This window comes from Pimephales promelas, chromosome 5 (genome assembly GCF_988280905.1).
Source record: "Pimephales promelas chromosome 5, fPimPro1.hap1.1, whole genome shotgun sequence".
Classification (NCBI taxonomy): domain Eukaryota; kingdom Metazoa; phylum Chordata; class Actinopteri; order Cypriniformes; family Leuciscidae; genus Pimephales; species Pimephales promelas.
The window spans coordinates 40,830,655-40,850,793 of record NC_142773.1 but is presented as its reverse complement, the minus strand read 5'-3'; the positions used below and the strand labels follow the sequence as shown (position 1 = coordinate 40,850,793).

Here is a 20,139-nt window from a genome sequence, read left to right as displayed (position 1 = left end):
ATACGCGGAGGGGCCCGCATGTCTCATAAACCCACTGCGGGCTCATTGTCTGTGCGTGAGAGGGGTGGCGCAGACCGCAACGTGACACTGTATGCTGTAGTTTTCATAATAAACCAATTTAAGTTGGATCTTAATGGCAGACAGTCAGCTAGAACGCATTGCATTTATTGTAATTTGCATTATTTTCCACCACCCATTTTTCCCCTCTTTATAATAAATGACAGGAGCATGTCTGACATAAATGCATGGCATGTATGTAAATATATTTGTATAATATTTTCTCTTGGCGTTTGGTATATTGAGCGCGGTTGCAGCTGCGACGTGCATGAAATATTGTATGCATCCATGCAGCTCTGGTGTGTGTGTGTGTGTGGTTTGCACAAAGCTTTATTTGGTGACCGTCCTTCGCACAGAAACCTTTTGTCTAAAGGACGTACGAGGCGTCTTCAGCTGTGCAGCGACAGACAGAAGCATGTCATATGCAGGTGCAGTTCGTAGTGTCTTTCATGGAGATTTTTGTGATGACATAACACGGTACTACATTGTTTACTACGAGCACAATAGTGTATATATATATACACACACACATATATACATGCACACAATGTGCAATATACAGTGATATTCTATAATATATGTTTTTGATTACAGGGTGGGTATTAAATTTGAAAGTACGGGTGCAATACAAAAATGCAACAAGATTCGTGGATAGTCCCCCCAAAATAAAAATTATTGCGTGAGAAAAAAATCTAGTTTTAGTGTAAGTTCTACATTAAACTACAATATATAATGTTGAATATAATTTATAATAATGCAATGTGGGTCCTGATAATGCCAAATGTCTGATGTTACCAGTAAAAAGTGCCTGATTTTAACTATATCTAGTCAGTGCAAGCATATTCATCTAAAATAATTCTCTATTTTCAGCTTCAGAATCCTGAATATTTTTATTCTGGTGTCCTTGGGTTGCAAGCACCAAGTCCAAGCCTATTCATTTAAACTCACAATGTAATATCAAATTTAGCATTTTAATCAACAGTACATTACGCCACATGTCTTGGAGTATCGCAATAATATCGTATCGGGAGAGTTAAGTATCGAATCGTGACATGAGGGTATCGTTACACCGCTATCTGAAGCCAGGTAACTTTAGCTGTGTTGGTTGTTATATTTTAGGTCTTTAATTCTATACGGCCTAGTGTGATTGAAATCTGGTTTTTGTAATTGTGGCTAATCTTTTAAAAAATGACACTCAGATTTTTCTACATTTTAACTAAACATATTATTGTTGTGGGTTATATAATGATTTAAGCGTTTTGGTTTTGGTTTGATTCTTATTTTGTGGGAGGACAGATTTGATATTCATTTTAGTATGGAATCTAGATCAGATGTTTACGCCCACTCGCTTCGTCTTGTTCTGCACTCACACACTTTCAGAATGACATATTAGGGATTATTACTCAAACATCCGAGTTTTCCCCAGCTGGGCCACCGTCCAAGGAGAGCCTGTGATTCCTGCTGTTTTTCCATTGACCCTTTTTTAAAGTCACGGGGGCCACTCGCACGAAAGGCCCCTGTGTGTGAGAATCTGTGCAATTCAACGGCGTTATGACGAACAATAACAGACTCGTTTCTGTTAGCTGAGGTTGTTTCAGGGCTACTTAGCCTCCCAAATGCTTGTTTTATAGTTATATGGCGTGTTTACGTTTGATAAACGATCCGTGGTGGTGCTGATGCGGTGGGAATTTGCAGCGACTGTCAAGGCAACACTCGCACGTATCACAGCAAAATAACAAAGTGCATTTGTCAGATGGAAAGCGACACAGATTGAGAGAGACAATCAAATTGTCTTAAAAGTTTGAAATAATAAACGTAACCCCGAAGAGGCAGATGTTTTTCCTGTGACACGCATTCTTTTTTCTCATTTGGGCCTAAAAGTGAATATATATATATACTTTCATTGTTATATCACAGCAGCCACACCTCTCTTCTCCTCTTAATACCATTCATGCAACATTTTATGTCAGCCAATGAATAATATCCAAGTGTTCACAATGTGTTTAACATAACATACATACATGCATTGATTTACAGCAAACAAAGTCAAAACAAAGAATATGCATTTGCTGTTCTAAATGTATTATGAGTGTATTGTTTTTATTAATAGAGCCAGACCATTAACCAATATTTGTCCATTTTGATATTATTTTCAGTGATTGATAACTATATAACTATTTCCCACATGTCAGTTTCAAATGACGTATTCCTGTCAACATGAATTTAGAGTAATGTTACTAAAATTTACTAAAATCTAATTTTGTCTACGTCCCATAAATGATCATAAAATATATCGAATTTTATTAGTAGTTAGAAATCAGCACTATATTATCAGCCACCTTCCCACTGTTGATATTGGTATTATTGGCCATTAAATAATCCATATTGTTCAAGCCAGCAGTTGTGTTATTTAAAACATTGTTTTTGTATTTTAATTAGCATGTTAAAGTTTATTTCTCGGATTTGAAAAACAAAGAACAAAAAAAAAAACGTAATAGTACAGTACTAGGGGAGGGCGATATGTCCAAAATCTTATATTACAACATGAGCAAATTAAATTCATTATAACAATATACATATATATATATATATATATATCACTATACGCAAAATGTCTTTCTCTTCGCTTCAACGGTTTTAAAAAAATCACTTGTTTTTAAACAGCATGTCGTAAAAGCTGAGTCTTCGTGATCGCACAGCAAAGCAACTTTACTGCGATAGAGGCGGTAGTCCACAATATCCACCGGTTGACAAATTTTTTGCTTTAAATAAGGTTTTTGTGAAATCAAAATTGGATACCATTTGAAATTTAATTCTTGTAACCATTTTCAATATCATAAAAAATACTTGTATTAAAATATATTTATTCCTTCAAGTGATTCTTTCAAGAGCAGTGAGAGATTTGTTTCTCTTTTGTTGTTTTATCAATATTAATGAGACACAGATGACAGCAGGTTTATTAGGTTGCTGTCACTTTAAAACCGCATGCACGGATCTAATATACTTGTGCCTTTTTTTCTTGACTATTTACATTCATATGTTGTTGTGAAAGGCACAAAAAATCTTAAACAATGTGTAGAAAGGCCAGTTTTGTTCCTGTATCTATACAAGCTCTAAATGCATAGGAAATCGGCCATTGATATGTCATGTATGCTCTCTTGTTGATGTTTTTTGGGGATGTCAGCAACTATTTTTGATGGTGTTATAATATATTGATAATTTAACTTGTTATGTGTGTTTGTGTTATGTAGGGCTGCAACAACTAATCGATAAAATCGATTATAATCGATTATGAAAATCGTTGTCAACGAATGTCATTATCGATTAGTTGGTCTGATTACGTCACGGGGATTGTTTACATGCTACATGCGCTTCTTACATGCGCTTCATTGAGGCACACACGCAGTCTCTCTCCCTCGCCGCTCTACCCTGTCTCGCACGCGCAACACCGACTGTTTGAACGGAGCTCTTCTGTCTCGCGCGCGCAACACGGACGGTTTGGAGCATATCTTCTGTCTCGCATGCGCGCTCTTGATTCCGTGAGTTTGAACTAATTTGCGGGCATCAGGAAACCGCTATCAATATGCAGCATACACGAAAATCATTCACCTTTCGGCAAATTCGCCGTTTTGAAACCAAAATAGGTGACCTACGTTAATCGTGTATACTTTATGAAGCCATACTATAGTATAATGTGAGATAGAAATGTATATTAATTTTAAGTCATTAAATTAAAGTTAACCAAAGCTTTTCCCTCCACTGCGGCTGTCAGTCATTCTCTATTCGGTGTTCAAACAGCTCGTCGCGTTCGGTTACAACAGTTAACATGATGAAACTCTTTCCAAGATGATTCAATGTTATTATTATAATTGATCCGTAGATACAGGTTTATGGTTTCGTAATATAATGACTATCTTGCTAGACTTTTATTGCTGTAACTTAATCACTTTCTACTGAGTGTCTGTTAGATCACAACACTAGAGTAGACTCGGCGCACTATAATTGTTCTTCACGTGCACAGTAGCCTAACTGAAATTTAAAACTGTTAAAAGAAAAGGCTTGATAAACTATTGCAAAGAGACTGTATAATACACAGTCAATATGTATTTCTCTTTCCTTGGTGCTTTTAACTTTAATGCGGCAGACACTAAAGAGCTGCGCGCCGCCCTGTGACTCCGTGTTGCGTCAAGCGCATCATTCAGCGCTCGCGATGCGCATACGCACTTTGTGCAGCTCTTTCATGATCATATCATAATACTTTTGCGCAATAAAAGCTTATTAATAGCCTTTCTTGTTCTGTCCTATCTATTATATTTTGCTTCCTCACTAAACAGCTGTGCTTTACATTTAAAACAGCTGTGCATCTGATTTTTACGATGTTTTTTCATGAATGTATAACAACAATACAAAGAGCAATGTGCAACGTTTTACCAGAGTTAGTGCTACACTTATTGTCTCTTATTTGTTTCCCACTAAGGAATGTTTTTTTCACTAAATGTTCAGATTTTATAAAATTATTGTGCACTTGTGATATTTTTAGGCTAAGTTTTTCTGAGTTATCCACTAATCTAGTTTACAATAGCATTTTTGTCATAGGTTATGGTCATATATATTTTTTTTTATTTGTTGTTTTTCTTTATAATGAAGTTGTCTGTATTAAGTAGATTGTTTAACACACAAAAGAGTGTGGTTTTTAGGGTTTTAGGGTTTTATTTAGTTATAATAAACAAAAAAATGAAATAAATTTTTTATCCGATTAATCGATTAATCGAAAAAGTAATCGTCCGATTAATCGATTATCAAAATAATCGTTAGTTGCAGCCCTAGTGTTATGTACACATCTACGGTGGAAACTAGACAAATACAAATCTAGCCCTATCTATCGACATTCACTTAAGACATAAATGACTGAAATGACTCGATTCAGTTCTCACTCGCCCTGCATATAGTCGCGAAATGTCTTTCTCGCCGCTTCAACGGTTTGAAATCACTTGTTTTTCACTCTTCGTGATCGCACAGCAAAACAACTTTACTGCGATAGAGACGGTAGTCCACAATATCCACCGGTTGACAAATTTCCACTGGTTAATGTTAATCGTGTGTACCAGTATATCTCCCAGTATATCTATACAGTACAATCATTTCCGACCTGAAATCTCTAGTGCATTTGAGTGCATTTTCAGCCAGATAATTTTATCTAGAAATGTCTCTGCGTTGACATGAAAGCCTTAGGAAGTTTATAATGTCATGCTAAAACTATTTTAAATAATGCTGATACTTTATTTTTTCCCATATTACATTTAACCTAAAATTGCAACGTTAAAAAAGCCAATGGAGACGTTATACGTGAACTACCCAACGTTAGCATGTCTGTCTGCAAGAAATCAGAAGTGCACCAACTGTGTCTCTGCACATTTCGCTGCTCTGTTTACAGTCGTGTCCTAGTTTTGCTTTCATTTGCACAGATGACACCGGTGCGCTGCAGCGTTTCTGTCGAGTTCATCCACTGAACGCCGGACGGTTAGAGCAGACGTGTTGCCATGAAGCGAGCGCGAGCTGGTTGCATGAGAGAGAGAGAGAGAGAGAGAGAGAGAGGGAGAGGGAGGGAGAGAAAGGGAAAAGCGCGAGACAGAAACAGGCGTGTGACTCACTCTCCTACCCATTAGACGTTGGCCTTTGTGATCTGAACCATTCCCGTGAGAGACCTCTCTCCCCGCTTCACGTTCAAACTGGATGCCATTTTTATTTTGCCGAGCTCCTTTTTTCGTGTGCAGACGCAGGGCTTTGAAGTACAACGGTTTTAACGCCGAGGCTTTGTGTCTATTCTTGATGTTGATAGAAATTGACACATTTTATATTGCAGATATGCTGCTTTTGCTTAAATTAATTATAAAATTTGCTCCTGTTTTGCTAAATGAAGGTGGCTGATTGATTAAAGTGCCAAGATTTGAAATAGGCCCTAATTTAAGAGCTTGTATTTCTTGTGCTGCTTTTATTCTGTGTGTTTGAAGAGCTTTCAGTATCACTGACCTCTGGATCCATTTCGTAAAATAAACAAAAGCGCTTTCGCACTCTGCTCCGATCAAACGTAATCCAACAGCCGTGGTTGCGTTCGTCTAATCAGCAGGTCCAGGCTGAATTTTGTCTCGAAACTATTAGCATTAATGTTAGCTATTAAATATGTTGGCTAATTTTATCATTCTCACCGCTGACTATTATGGGTTTTGTAATGTTTGATATCGATTACCCACATCTAGAAGAGCAGGTTGGCTTATAATATGGTACACACAATATGGTACAATATGTAAGAATTTTGTAATAAAACATACAAAAATATATTTCCTGCAGTTGTGTACTTGCAATATCCCAAAAGTCTCCAAAGATTTTTTATTTCAGAGAAATTATGGAAAAAAATGTTGCCCGTCAATGACGCAATATCCTCGGTTTCCAATCGTACTGCCATAGCCATGACGTAACCATGGTGACAGACGTGGACAACTGCGTTTAGCGGCATGCTGTTCTTGTTTCTAATAAACATAGACCATGTCAAGCAGACTTCGGGACAAACAAGGAGAACTAAAATGAGGATCAATATCAGAGTGGCGTTTTTGAGATGGCGAGAGCTAGCGTCCGCGACTAACTTGGACTTGACAGAGCTTCACGAGTCACGACTTAATTAGACGGGTGACCAATAAAAAAAAATCAATGTTCTATAACGTTAGCGCAACATGATGAAATGTTGATGTGAAATGAAATGTGGCCGATATATTGATATATACTATATAGCATTTGCACTTGGCCTAAAATCTGTTTTGTGCTTGGAGAGATGGCCGGCATTGTTTTATACCTAAATAATAAAAATGTCACCATTTTCTCTGTAGACACCTGTTCTTTTCAGTATTCTTTTTCGCGTGGTTTGTACTTCAGTTCGGTGAACATGCTCTGTCATAGCATTTGAAATGTTCCTATTTTTGTTTTAGGAGTTCCCAAAAACAGTTTAACGTGCATGCAAGGATAAAAAACACTTTATTTGTCTTATAATATGCATTTATTTTTAACAGATTTGCTCAACGACTCCTAAATGATTCGTTCGACGATTCATTTTCCCAAACACCTCCTTTGAGTGACGTGAATCTGCGGCGATTGGTCAAATGACCCAGTCAGTTGTTATTGGTAAACCGTAGGCAGAGACTGTCGGCAACGGAACGCCCATAACCAGGATTATCGCTTGTCAAGTGTTGAAAATTGTAGATAGTTAGGGATGCACCGATATGAAAATTTTGTCCGACACCGATAATTCTTTAAATTTGAAAGCCGATAACCAAAATATCGGCCGATAAACTTAAATCCAAATTTTTCTCTAATTTTGAGAGCCTGATTACAAAAACAAAACTCTCACAATTAAATCCATGTCCATGTTATAGTGTTGTATAGCCGATATGACAGATTTGCGCTGCACATGTTGTACCGAAGTGTATTTTCATTTTTTGAAGAGATTTAAACCATATTTCAATAAATTTAAAAACATAAACAGTGCTCAACAAGTGTCTCAGCTGAAGGGAATAATACATTATTTATCGGCTTTAATATATCGGCCACATTTTCTTACCAGGCCGATAACGAGAACATTAAAAATGAACATATATCGGCATATTAATCGACGAACCTGATCCATATACACTGGATACTGAGCCCTCCTTCGGGAACAACCGGCTTGCGAATCAACACATTTGAATTCATTTATGTTTTAAATTTTCAAATGATTCGCCATTAAAATGATGAGAACACAAGGTTCGGGCGTTGCAAATGTGAACTCTTAACCACTGATTCTTCAAATGCTCGTCCCTGGGCAAGTGGCTGAACTGTCTTTGCAATGTAGAACACAGCGTCTTCTCGACATGACACGATTCAGCTGAAGAATGTGTTCTAGACGTCACTTCAAGTTTACACCGTATGCACGCGCAGTTGTTGGGAGCGGCCAACGACCTCTCTACGTCACGACGTAACAGCTAATGACTCGTTTCAAAAACAATTCATTTCATAGACTCAGAGTCGACTCTCACTTTTGAAAGACAATAACTTTATATACAGCGCACTTTCAGATATAAATCTTTGCAGGATGTTTTCATTCCTTTACACGAACAGTCATTTTTAAAAATCCATGATAGGTGCTCTTTAACAACTGCACATGTCACGAGTGTCAAACATTTTCCCCTCTCTGATGTTTCTTTCGTAGAGCACACACAAAATCCTCTGAATTTCCTCTTTTATAGAAACCCATTGCATTTGGGGAAACCCCCTGTAAAGTTTCATCCTTTACCCTGCAAAGGTCAGGCTTTTAAAGCCTTCAGCGGGACGACTGTGTAACGCGTGGCTCTTTGGGTGTGTAGGACTCAGCTGATGCGGTGACTTGAGTCTTTCCACTACAATGGAAATTCAGACAAATGAAATGCTCTTGATATTTGCATCATCTTAGGTTTAACGAGGAAGCGTCGTCTCATCAGGAACCCTTTTAGTTGTATCATGTTTTTGAGTTGCTGTGTGGTTTTTTGAAGATTAAAAAAAGTCTTGTTGCGTCATGGTCTTCTTCAGACGTTTGTATTGGTTTCTTCTCAAATGAATGTTTTTCTCAAATGAAGACTTAACAATGGCTTAATATTTTTTAAGATATGGCAGTGTTTTAAGTTAAACAGCCCAAACATGCTTTTTAGTCTTAAGCCTTGTCTGTGAAACTGGGGTTTATATGAGGTAAAAATAATGATTAGTTCATTAACATATTAATTCTGGTCATAGTAGAAGCGATAGCAGCAAAACATTTCACAATACACTGTAAAAATGATTTTAAAAGAGTACGGTTTACAATAAATTTCACGGTTAATTCGATGTGTTGCTTGCCATTTCCTTTTATGAAAGTTACTAGCAGTTTTTCTGATAAAATGTTGTACTATAGCGAAATACATTTTGTAGAAACATTTTGAACAGATTTCTGGTTCTAACATTTTATTTATTGATTTAAAAAAAAGAGAGATACCTCCAAGCTGATTTGCCATATCTGCAACTTTTAATTGCGTTATTTGTGAAATTTAACAGGCATGTAAAAATGATCATTCCTTATATGAATAATATCTACATAACACTGATCATAGAAAAGTCTAATTTTATTCTATGAGGCATTTGGGAAAGTTCATCAGCCCTAGCAACAGTATCCAGGGGGGGATCTTAGCGAAAGGTCAATTGGATTTTTTACTTTTCAAAGTGTACCAGCTATGACTGAAGGTTTGTTTTTGTTAATACGGCCACGAGGCTATTGGTTTCTAGAAACCCTTCAATCAACGGGGTCTGTGTTTTCTGGTCTGTACGCACGTCCTGTCAGGAAATAGTGACTTTCTCCTCATGCTCAAGAAAGACACGGTCGGCATGCATACACGTCTGCTTGACGTTATTTGTGTTTGAAGCCAAAGTCGCCTTTCCCTGCAAGGATGTTATGTAACAATGTTTTATTTACATGCATATCTTTATTCACATGCATTTTTCATGAAGATGCTCATGGTCCATCCAGAATATATATATATATATATATATATATATATTTTTTTTTTGGTGGTCAAGATATGAAATGACAATTTTTTTAACTACAGTGATCTCATTATTATTATTCATAAGTATATTTACAAATGAAATGTTAAGCTGTACGTAATCTTTATCGTTTAGAAACTGTCTGTAGTTTATCCAAATGTGAAGAAGTGTGCGTCCTAGTAGTATTTATTGTTTTTAAATAAATATGAATACATTTTTTGCGGATATTCCTTGCGCTTGCTTAGTGGTTTACGCTTTAGAAAATATACCAACATAGCTGTTTAAGGTGCACATGTTCATCCAAATAGTTTTAGAGTTGCTGCATTTTGTAGTATTTCATTAAGTTATTACTAGAACTGCATTTAGCAGATGTGTGTACAACGTTTATGATTCAGAATGCTAAATCAATGCTGATTCTTACCTACTTTTAAGATGTTAAGTTTTATGTAAATGTTTTCATTGTTCTGCAAAAGTTGTATGATACACAAGCAATTCAATATTGTGAAGTTGTAAAACTCGATCGCTTGGGTCTTATGTTGTGTTTCCGCAACCTTTGTAAAGGAGCTTCCAAATAGTGGTCAGTCCATCTCGTAACGCCATGTCTCTGACACTTGAGATGAGGCGGTCGGCGTCCTCATGCTCTTCATCAGATTGTCTGGAGAATTTGAGCCGTTCTTGTCTTCTCCATTGTTCAAACACACACATTAACTACTCATCCATTCAATCATTTGCTCTGCTGACACCATCATGAATCTGATTACAGCAGACAGCAGGACTTTAGTCAACACTGTAACCATCAAGACACAGAATACGACTCGTAGTTCGGTTCGTTTGGTCCGTACTTAAAAAAATAATTTAGTCTGGGCTGGCAATGCAAAACAAAATCTTACAAGTTATTGCTTAGCTTCAACAATACTAGTCTGTTTTCCCCCCCACCATTCTCGACTTGGTCTCAGTCTCGACTTGGTCTCAGTCTCGACTTGATCTCGGCCTCGACTTGGTCTCGGTCTTGACTTGGTCTCAGTCTCGACTTGGTCTTGGTCTCGGTCTCGACTTGGTCTCGGTCTCGACTTGGTCTCTGTCTCGACTTGGTCTCGGTCTCGACTTGGTCTCGGTCTCGACTTGGTCTCGGTCTCGACTTGGTCTCGGTCTTGACTTGGTCTCAGTCTCGACTTGGTCTCGGTCTCGACTTGGTCTCGGTCTTGATTTGAACTAGGTCTCGACTTGGTCTCGGTCTCGACTTGGTCGCGGTCTTGACTTGAACTAGGTCTCGACTTGGTCTTGGTCTCGACTTGGTCTCGGTCTCGACTTGATCTTGGTCTCGACTTGATCTTGGTCTCGACTTGGTCTTGGTCTCGACTTGATCTTGGTCTCGACTTGGTCTTGGTCTCGGTCTCGACTTGATCTCGGTCTCGACTTGGTCTCGGTCTCGACTTGATCTTGGTCTCGACTTGGTCTCGGTCTCGACTTGATCTTGGTCTTGTCTTGGTCTCGGCCTCGACTTGGTCTCGGTCTCGACTTGGTCTTGGTCTTAGTATCGGCCTCGACTTGGTCTTGGTCTCGACTTGGTGTCGATACCCTCTGGTCTTGGTAGTGTTTTGGTTTCAGTTTAGGCGGTCTTGACTACAAGTCTACCAACCAAACATGCCAAGTGTGAACACCCTGTATCTCAACTAGACTTACTTGTGTTTTAATTTTACAAAGAATTCTGTCATTTGACATTTGGTGTTTCCCACAGGATTTTATGAAACTGTGGTGGTAGGACCTTGGTCTCTCTAAGGGGGGTTCCCAAGCAAGACATTTTTGTACATTTTAGAGTTAAATTCATAAATCTGGTGCACTTTGAGAATTAAGAGCTCCAACCCATATTCAGTGCGCAAATTGAACACAAAAAAATCAGTCGGTGCATTGACTTGTCCAGTACCTGGACTTGGAGACTCAAATCTCTTTTTAGTTGTAATATAGTGTCTCAGTCTACATTACATTGTACATAATACAATAATAATGTTTTAATATTATTACTATATGACAGTGATCTTATTACTATATGACATAATAGCCATATATTGTAAAACGGATGCACTGAAACTTTTATAACTATATATATAACTTTTATAACCTCAAGCTTTTATTTTGACAGAAACAGTCAAGTTTTTATTTTGGCAGAAAACAAGTTTACAAATACGTCTCATTACAAAGCTAGTGAAATGTTGTAATCATCAACTATGCAAATGTGAAAACCATTCTTAACTGCGTTTCTAAATGCATGTTAAACTCAGTCTTAGATAATATAAATAAGAACAAAGCCTTTTCCCTCTTTCAATTTTAGTTTGTTTGACATCAATGGCTCAAAACGCAACATTACTGGGACATTAATGCGACATCTAGGCCTAGCTAATGAATGGGAAGCACTGAAATCTATTTGTGGCGGTCAATGTTGATATTGTGGCGGGTTGCCACAGATAATTCAATGTATGGGAAAACACTGGACATTCAATGTTAAGAGTAGTTAAGCATCTGTCTGGTTGATAAATTGGTCTATTGATCGAAGCTAATGATCTCCAAATGGCCAAATATTGATAGAGTTGTTGATAGAGCATCATTTTGGACAAACTATATGGGCAGGTGCAAAGCAAACAGTTTACGTGCTTTTAATTTCATCAACACTAGTCAAAACATTAGGCTATTGGATTTCTTATTGTTGGCTTTGGGTTTTTTCCAGCATAAAACCTGCGAACCAGATCTGTGGCATTTCGTCAATTACCACTAACGGTAGTTTTAATAATCCCCCCATTTTGAAGGTTGCACTGTGAATATATTAGGAAATTTATCTTCGGAAACATAATTCCCATTCTTTTTACTATTAAATAAATGGTTTAATTAAGGATGATTGAGCACAGCATGTCCATTAACATGTGTTTAAAAAGTAAACGGGTTTGGATTTCATGTTGACTTGAATTTTGAGCATGCAGACTTTATCAATCAATATTACTGCACTAGTCGGTGTGTATATCTCTGAAACATTCTGACAGCGAATCTGACACCAGTGTTCATGCATTGTAACGTAGCTGACATAATGAAGGGTTGTGTGAAAAAGCTTAGATGCAGGACAAACTGGTTTGGTCGCTTTGGTGAACACATGGCTGCCTTTTCAAACGTTGCCATAGCCTGTCAGATTTTGGCAGCGTTTTGATTGTAATTTTGGGAAATCATAGTGCGTTGCCTGGTCCTGTCTTTTTGAGCATGACTGTACTTTCAAAGAGGATCCAAAACTGATTTTGTTCTCTTTTGCCTACTTGACTTAAATCTGTGCATGTGTATGAGGGCATGATGTATGTGTGTTTGAATGTAGGATAATGCTGGATTCATGTGAAGTGAAACCAACCTCCCAAATACAGGAACAAACAAGAAACCTACTTTGACAGCAGCGTGCTACTTTTGCATAAACGTGTGTTTGTGGCAAAAGAGGGCGGAGATTTTAGTTTGCACAACATGTGCTTGACTGGTATGTGAGACGCCTACGTTGTTGTGAGGCTGTTTTTACAAGCGCTGTTGGTTGGTAACTGGCTGTCACAGACGGTTGATGGTCATGTGCTTGTTTTGCAGGTGCTGTACTTAAAGGAGTAGTTCACTGTCAAATAATATTTCCTGATAATTTACTCACCCCCATGTCATCCAAGATGTCCACGTCTTTCTTTCTTCAGTCGAAAAGAAATTAAGTTTTTTTTGAGGAAAACATTCCAGGATTTTTCTCCATATAGTGGGCTTCAATGGCGACCAATGGTTTGAAGGTTCAAATGTCTCAATTCAGCTTCAAAGGCTCGACACGATCCCAACCGAGAAATAAGGGTCTAATCTAGCCAAACGATTGGTCATTTCCTAAAAAAAAAAAATATATATATATACCTTTTAACCACAAATGGCCATCTACTAGGGATGTCAATCTTCCTCTACAATACTATTAGCAGTCCATTCCTTATTTTATTTAATATTCAAATAATATTCAAATATTAAATGCTAAAATTGATCCTATTATTAATATTTACAACCTAACACATGCTTATGGATCGCCAATGCCACTATAGCATGTGGTTGTTGTTACACGTCGGTCCACTAGAGGGACATCTAATACACATTTTCTTCATGCTGAATATGGTTGAAGCGCTTCCGATGGTTTTCGGCTGATATCTCCGCGAAAACACCACCAAAAATTCAGAAACTTATATCGTTCTTTTCAGTTCGACTATACGGTTCCAACAAGCTCGATGCGCACCGAATCCGTTGAGATATTTGCGTTTTTCGCTTCACATGTGCTTTTGGGGATGCTTTTTATGTTGTTAAACATTTAGGCGACCATTTAAGACAATTGTTATGATGATACACCGTGGATAACGTGCACACTTGTGTTACGATTCAAAAACTTTATTGTTTATTTGTTTGACGAAACAAAGGCATTTCATTTTCACACGCGTAAGCAAGGCGAGGAAAAGGCAAGATTGCATATAATAGAAAATTGAAAAAATTATACATAAAAAAGCAATATTCGAACAGCATTCGAATATTATTGATTTTTTTTTTAATATTCAAATTATATTCGAATTTCGGAATTCGTTCCAACAGGCCTATTTTGTACCATCTCTGAGATGCGGCACGCATTACGTCATCAGGTTGGAAAGGTCACTCGTGATGTAGCCGGAAGTACCGCCGGCCCAGTGTATACAAGTTTGGAGTTTGAGGACCATTCAAAGTTATTGTAAGTTGAATGAAACATAATTATTTGTATTTGTGTCAGTTTATTGTTTAAAATGGTCCTTACATGTGCATATCCTGGATGTTTAACAATGTCACGTGTGACCTTTCCAACGTGATGACGTAATCCTGAAATGGCATTTAATAAAGCTATCTATCTATCTTGATAATTTCAGTGTTAAAATGGCCATTGTAAAGTTTTTGATGTTATCCTAGCTGATAAGGTTAATACAGTCATAAAGTAATTAAGCAATATTTGAAGTCTTGCAATATAATATGCTTTTAGTCAAAAGAAGCACCTCATCCATCCCAATCCATATTTAGCATTTATGTACATCCACCCGAATTAGGGCTGTCAAACGATTAATTGCGATTAATCGCATCCAAAATAAAACTTTGTGTTTACATATGTAAGTGCACTGTGTATAATGATTATATATATATATAAATACACACACATGCTTGAATATATTTAAGAAATATTTACTGTATATAGATTTATACATAAATAAATATTTTATATGTAATTAATTTTTTTTTTCTAAAATCTAAATATGCATGCATGTGTGTGTATTTTTTATATATAAAATAATTATACACAGTGCACCCACATATATTATGTAAACACAAACTTTTATTTTGGATGCGATTAATTGCGATTAATCGTTTGACAGCCCTAATCCCAATCCATATTTAGCATTTATTTACGTCATCTAAAGTTATTTTCAACCAATGAAACATGGATTATGAAAAAATCAGAAACAAATATATGATACACATGTGCATTTTGATTGATTGTTAAAACTAGACAGATCAACAAGCTAAACTGTAGTATTTCTAATCAGGCACTCAATGGGATACTCAGTTCTCTCAGCCAATAGATTTGTTTAGGGGTCCAAGTGTGCAATAATTTTAACAAGGCTTTGGCACGATATGAGCTGGGCAATAATCATTTGCTCTCTCTCTGGCAAGGAAATGTATGCGATTGGATATGTGGATGAAAGGGACTGAGGAGGCAGATGTGGATATCTAACGTCTTTACCCATGATCCTGTTCTTAGTGTGGCAGCAATATGGGATTACTGTGTTTTAACTGAGGCTCAGAGGAAAGAGGAATAAAAGATTTGTCGCTTTTGACTGATGGGTTTAAGTCACATTTCAGCGCTGGTGAACAGACTTGAAATTGAAAGAGCCGGAATAGTGAATAGAGCGGAAGAAACAGCCGACCTCAAGACACTGCTCTGGCTCAATCCCAGAAGCCTGTGCTGTCAGGAATGCTGCCTGTTTTTCTCATATTTACCAATGAGAATGTTTGAGTTTCATCTTTGTTTGATGTGGTGGTTATTAATTTTGGTTCATTTAAATGTTTTTCTTTAGTGAAATGGGCAGAATCCAGGTTTTATCCGTCAAAACACCATTTTCTATTTCCATGTTAAACTCTCTCACCAGTTTCCATCAAAATACAACAATTACTACAGCTTTGTTTTCTGTAGCAGTGCCAGTACAGTCATATATCGATATATATCAGGGCTCCTGTAGTAACACCGCCACTAAACACCTGATTTGTAGCGCTGGGGGGATTTTAAATCATAAATTGAATTTAATCATAAAATTTTTGTTGTTTTGTATTAATAAGTGCAGTTACTAATATAATATTAGTATTTGTTTAAATTGAATTGATATGCAGATAAAATAAACTTTTTATCTGCAAAAAAAAAAAAATTTTTATTGGGAAATTTAAAATATTCTGTAAATGAAATGCCTATTTAATATATCATGATCTCACGAGTTGTGTATTTGCGCTAAATCCGCACAGATTCGTCTTACGCAAACTTCCACAGCAAAGTGACTGAACACAGAAAGCTGGTTCGTGATTCGACAGCGCCAAAGTTTCCCGCCAAAGTTCATTTGTACTAGGCCTGTCGGAACGAATTCCGAAATTCGAATATAATTAGAATATAATTCGAATATTAAAAAAATCAATACTATTTGAATGCTGAAGTTACTGTTCGAATATTGCTTTTTTATATATATAATTTTAAAATTTTCTTTTAAATGCAATCTTGCCTTTTCGCCGCCTTGCGTGACATGCATGTGAGAAATGCCTTTGTTTCGTCTGATGAACAATAAAGTTTTTGAATTTTTAACACAAGTGTGCACTGTGCACGTTATCCAAGGTGTATCATCATAACAACTGTAAAAATGGTTGCCTAAATGTTTAACGACGTAAAAAGCGTCCCCCAAAAGCACTGTGAAGCGAAAAACGCAAATATCTCAACGGATTCGGTGCGCATCGAGCTTGTTGAAAAAACGATACAAGTTTCAGTTCTTGGTGGTGTTTTCGCGGAGATATCAGCAGAAAACCATCGGAAGCACTTCATCCATATTCAGCACGAAGAAAATGTGTATTAGATGTCCCTCTAGTGGACCGAACGTGTAACAACAACCACATGCTAGTGGCATTGGCGATCCATAAGCATGTGTAACGTCGTAAATATTAATAATAGGATCAATTTTAGCATTTAATATTTTAATATTATTCGAATATTAAATGCAATAAGGAATGTAATTCAAATAGTATTATAGAGGAAGATTGACATCCCTAATTTGTATCCGCATTTGGCGAGTTAGATGTTAATTTCAATCCCTGATTGTTGCGCTCCTGTTTGTCATTGTGCACGAAAATTCACGCCAATAAATGATCAGAAAGATTGCTGACTTGTGTGTATCAAGCGCCCTCTTTACGCTTGTCCTAATGCCTGTTAGGTGTCCATGGATTTGCCTATATTTGGTGTTGAAAATGGAAGTCTTTTTTCACAAAAGTGACAGCCATATTTACAAGCCGAATCCTTCATTGACCCGTTTATTCTTTAGTGTTTAGATGCCGTTTAGGCAATGTTTGACCCTGTCTAGACGTCTTCTGACAGCAGATGTCAGGGGTTTTGATTTCAGTAATGATGCTCGCTCATTGTGTTTGTTGAATAATGTTTGTGCCGTCTTGTTCACGTTGCCTTTTCAGTCTTCCATTGAAAGCAGTTATTACAATTAAGTCATTTTTAAATTCTCAATCTTGTTGTTGTATTCTCAGAGGTCTGAGCGGATGCTGCAATCCGGGTCATTCCCATGAGTCTGGTTAATGTGGGATATCATCTCTCCCTATAAAGCGTTTGTGACTCACCCAAACTTCACCCGGTGTTGACTTGAGTCATTGGGTCAAAATGCATTGGTTTTATACTCTCCTTTCCAGTAAAATATTTAATACATGGCAGTAAAAAATATCATTTAAAAAAGACAAGCTTTTCACTATTTTTAACTTGAGAATATTTATTTATGTTGACTAATTTAAAATTCATAAGTCAAATAAACAATAATATTTACCAGTGCATTTCTATAACATTTAATATATGAAAAATTGTGAATGTTTCTAAGTGAATGAAATTTCAGAATTGATTCAATGAAACGGCTAGATGAAAAGCACTTCAAAATCATTACGATATTCACAATTTTACCAAGCTGCATGATTAATCTAAACAAAACCAAAGTCATGATATGGTTTAATGCAATTATCAAACCTACAAAGCCTGCGATTCGATGAAATAAATATATGCGCTGCATGTTTCAGAGTGAAACGTGTCACTGTGTCAACACCTGCTGCTGTATGTCTATAATATTGAGCTAATCAAACAATAAAAGCACAGCTTTACCAAAGATTTATCTATATTTCACTTGTATAGTGAACACTATACTGTTATTTTACAGTTAAATTGCTCTCAATACACTTCATTTTACACTGAATACGACTGTTAGACCTTACTTTATTTGTAACTTTGCTTTATTGTATTGATCTCTGTGCTGATTTATAAAGTGTGCTTTAAGTAATAAATTAAAATGAATGTAAAATTACTAGTACTGTAATGTTTAATATTTTATTTAGTTATAATTAATAATAACAATAGCAATTGTAATTCATATTTTAATGTCACTTTGATATACTCACACAAGTTTTTGACATCAAACCTGGAGCAATCCTTTTTTTTAATCAGTTTTAATCGGTTACTTTATTTTTAAGGTGACGTAATTGTACTTACTCATAAGTACAGAGTAATATTAGGGTTTGGGGCTAGGGTTTGGTTTAGGGTTAGTTAGTTGTAGTTTTGTATAATTTACTGTTATTATTATAAGTACATGTACTAATGTAACTACGTCACCTTAATTTAATGTTACCGAAAAATCTATTTTTCCCCCAGATCGCTAAGCCTCCAGGAACGAATGAGTTTATTATTTTTAATAGATTATTGTAAAGATTTTTTTTTTATTATTATTATTATTATACGGGCCCAATTTGGGCCAGTGGTTCAACTTGTCGTCTCACCAATAAATAAATAAATTTAATTAAAATTGAATAAAAAAAATGCTACCTCAAAAAATAAGGGTAAGACACTAAATTTCAGATACGGGGGAAAAAAATGTATTCCAATTTTGATACCACAGCTACAAACTAGATCCAAACTACTAACTATATACAGACAAGTAAACACTTAGATATAAGAACAAATAATGAGTAGTAAAGTAAATACAACAGAACAAACATACAAACGCAACAGTGCTTTTCAGGTTTTTCAGGTAATAACCACTAACAGTGGTTTTCACTTTAAGTAATGCAATGTAAAATAACACTTCATATTTTCAAATCGTTGTAAATGTTTAGTGGAGCCATTAAGTAACCTGTATCGTAGACAGAATTATTAAATTATGTCTCTGTTTCTGTCTGTCTGAGCCTCTGTTCAGTTCGACGTGTAATCAGCCTGACCTCTAGTAGAAAGCTGATTACAACCACACAACCACAGCAAGACCAACACTCATCTACTGGCCTGTGCTCTAATCTCGCTCTCTCTCTCTCTCTCTCTCTCTCTATTTCTCCCCTCCGTTCCCCGTCATTCCTGTTCCCACCTCCCTTCGGCTTTCCGACCCCCCTGTCGCTGTGTAATCTCCAGTAAAAGGTGCATTGTTCTGTGTGGCGTGGGTATCTGTGGTCATTAACCTACATACTGAGCAGCAGGCCACAGGCTTCTTAAAGCTTTCTCAGATGCCCTCCGATCAGGAAGTTCAGCGCTCGGGTTTCTGTCTGTTAACCCTTTGCTTCCCCTGTGCACAGTGCTTTGGTAAAGGCTCGCGGCCCGTTATGAACTCTAGGGTGAACTTTAGTAATGCAATTTTGTTGTTTTTCCTTCATTCAAACTCATTTGTCAAACTATATAATCATAAATTCCAATATTGTTTTCTGCTTTTTCTTTCTGCACACTCTTTGATGTCAAGCATTAATTTTGTTATCTGAACTATGTGTCATAAGGCCATACAGTTTCATCAGTAGCATTTAGGGGTGGACGATATATCGGCCACCATATCGGTATCGGCCGATATTTGCTCATTTTTATGTTATCGTTTTCGGCCCGATAATAAAATTTGGCTGATATATTAAAGCTGATAAATAATGAATTAATTCCTTCAACACTTGACGCACTTAAGATGCACACTGTTCAACATGATTGATGTTAATTGCTTGAAATATGATTGGAATCAAAAAGGAAAATACAGTTAAGTGCAAAATGTGCTGTCGTATCGGCTATGTGAAATTATAATGAGAACATTACAATTGTGTTAGGGGATGGATTTTAATTGTGAGACTTTTTTGTTTTTGCAATCAGGCTTTCAAAAATTATTTAAAAATTGGATTTAGATTTATCGGCCGATATATCGG

At 36.6% G+C, this 20,139-nt stretch overlaps 1 protein-coding gene across 2 annotated transcripts in view; it reads left to right on the top strand.

Moving 5' to 3' along the window:
• ankrd12 (ankyrin repeat domain 12) overlaps positions 1 to 20,139 on the top strand; it is a 58,337-nt gene that overhangs the window by 426 nt on the left and 37,772 nt on the right. The gene's annotated exons all lie outside the window — the stretch shown is intronic.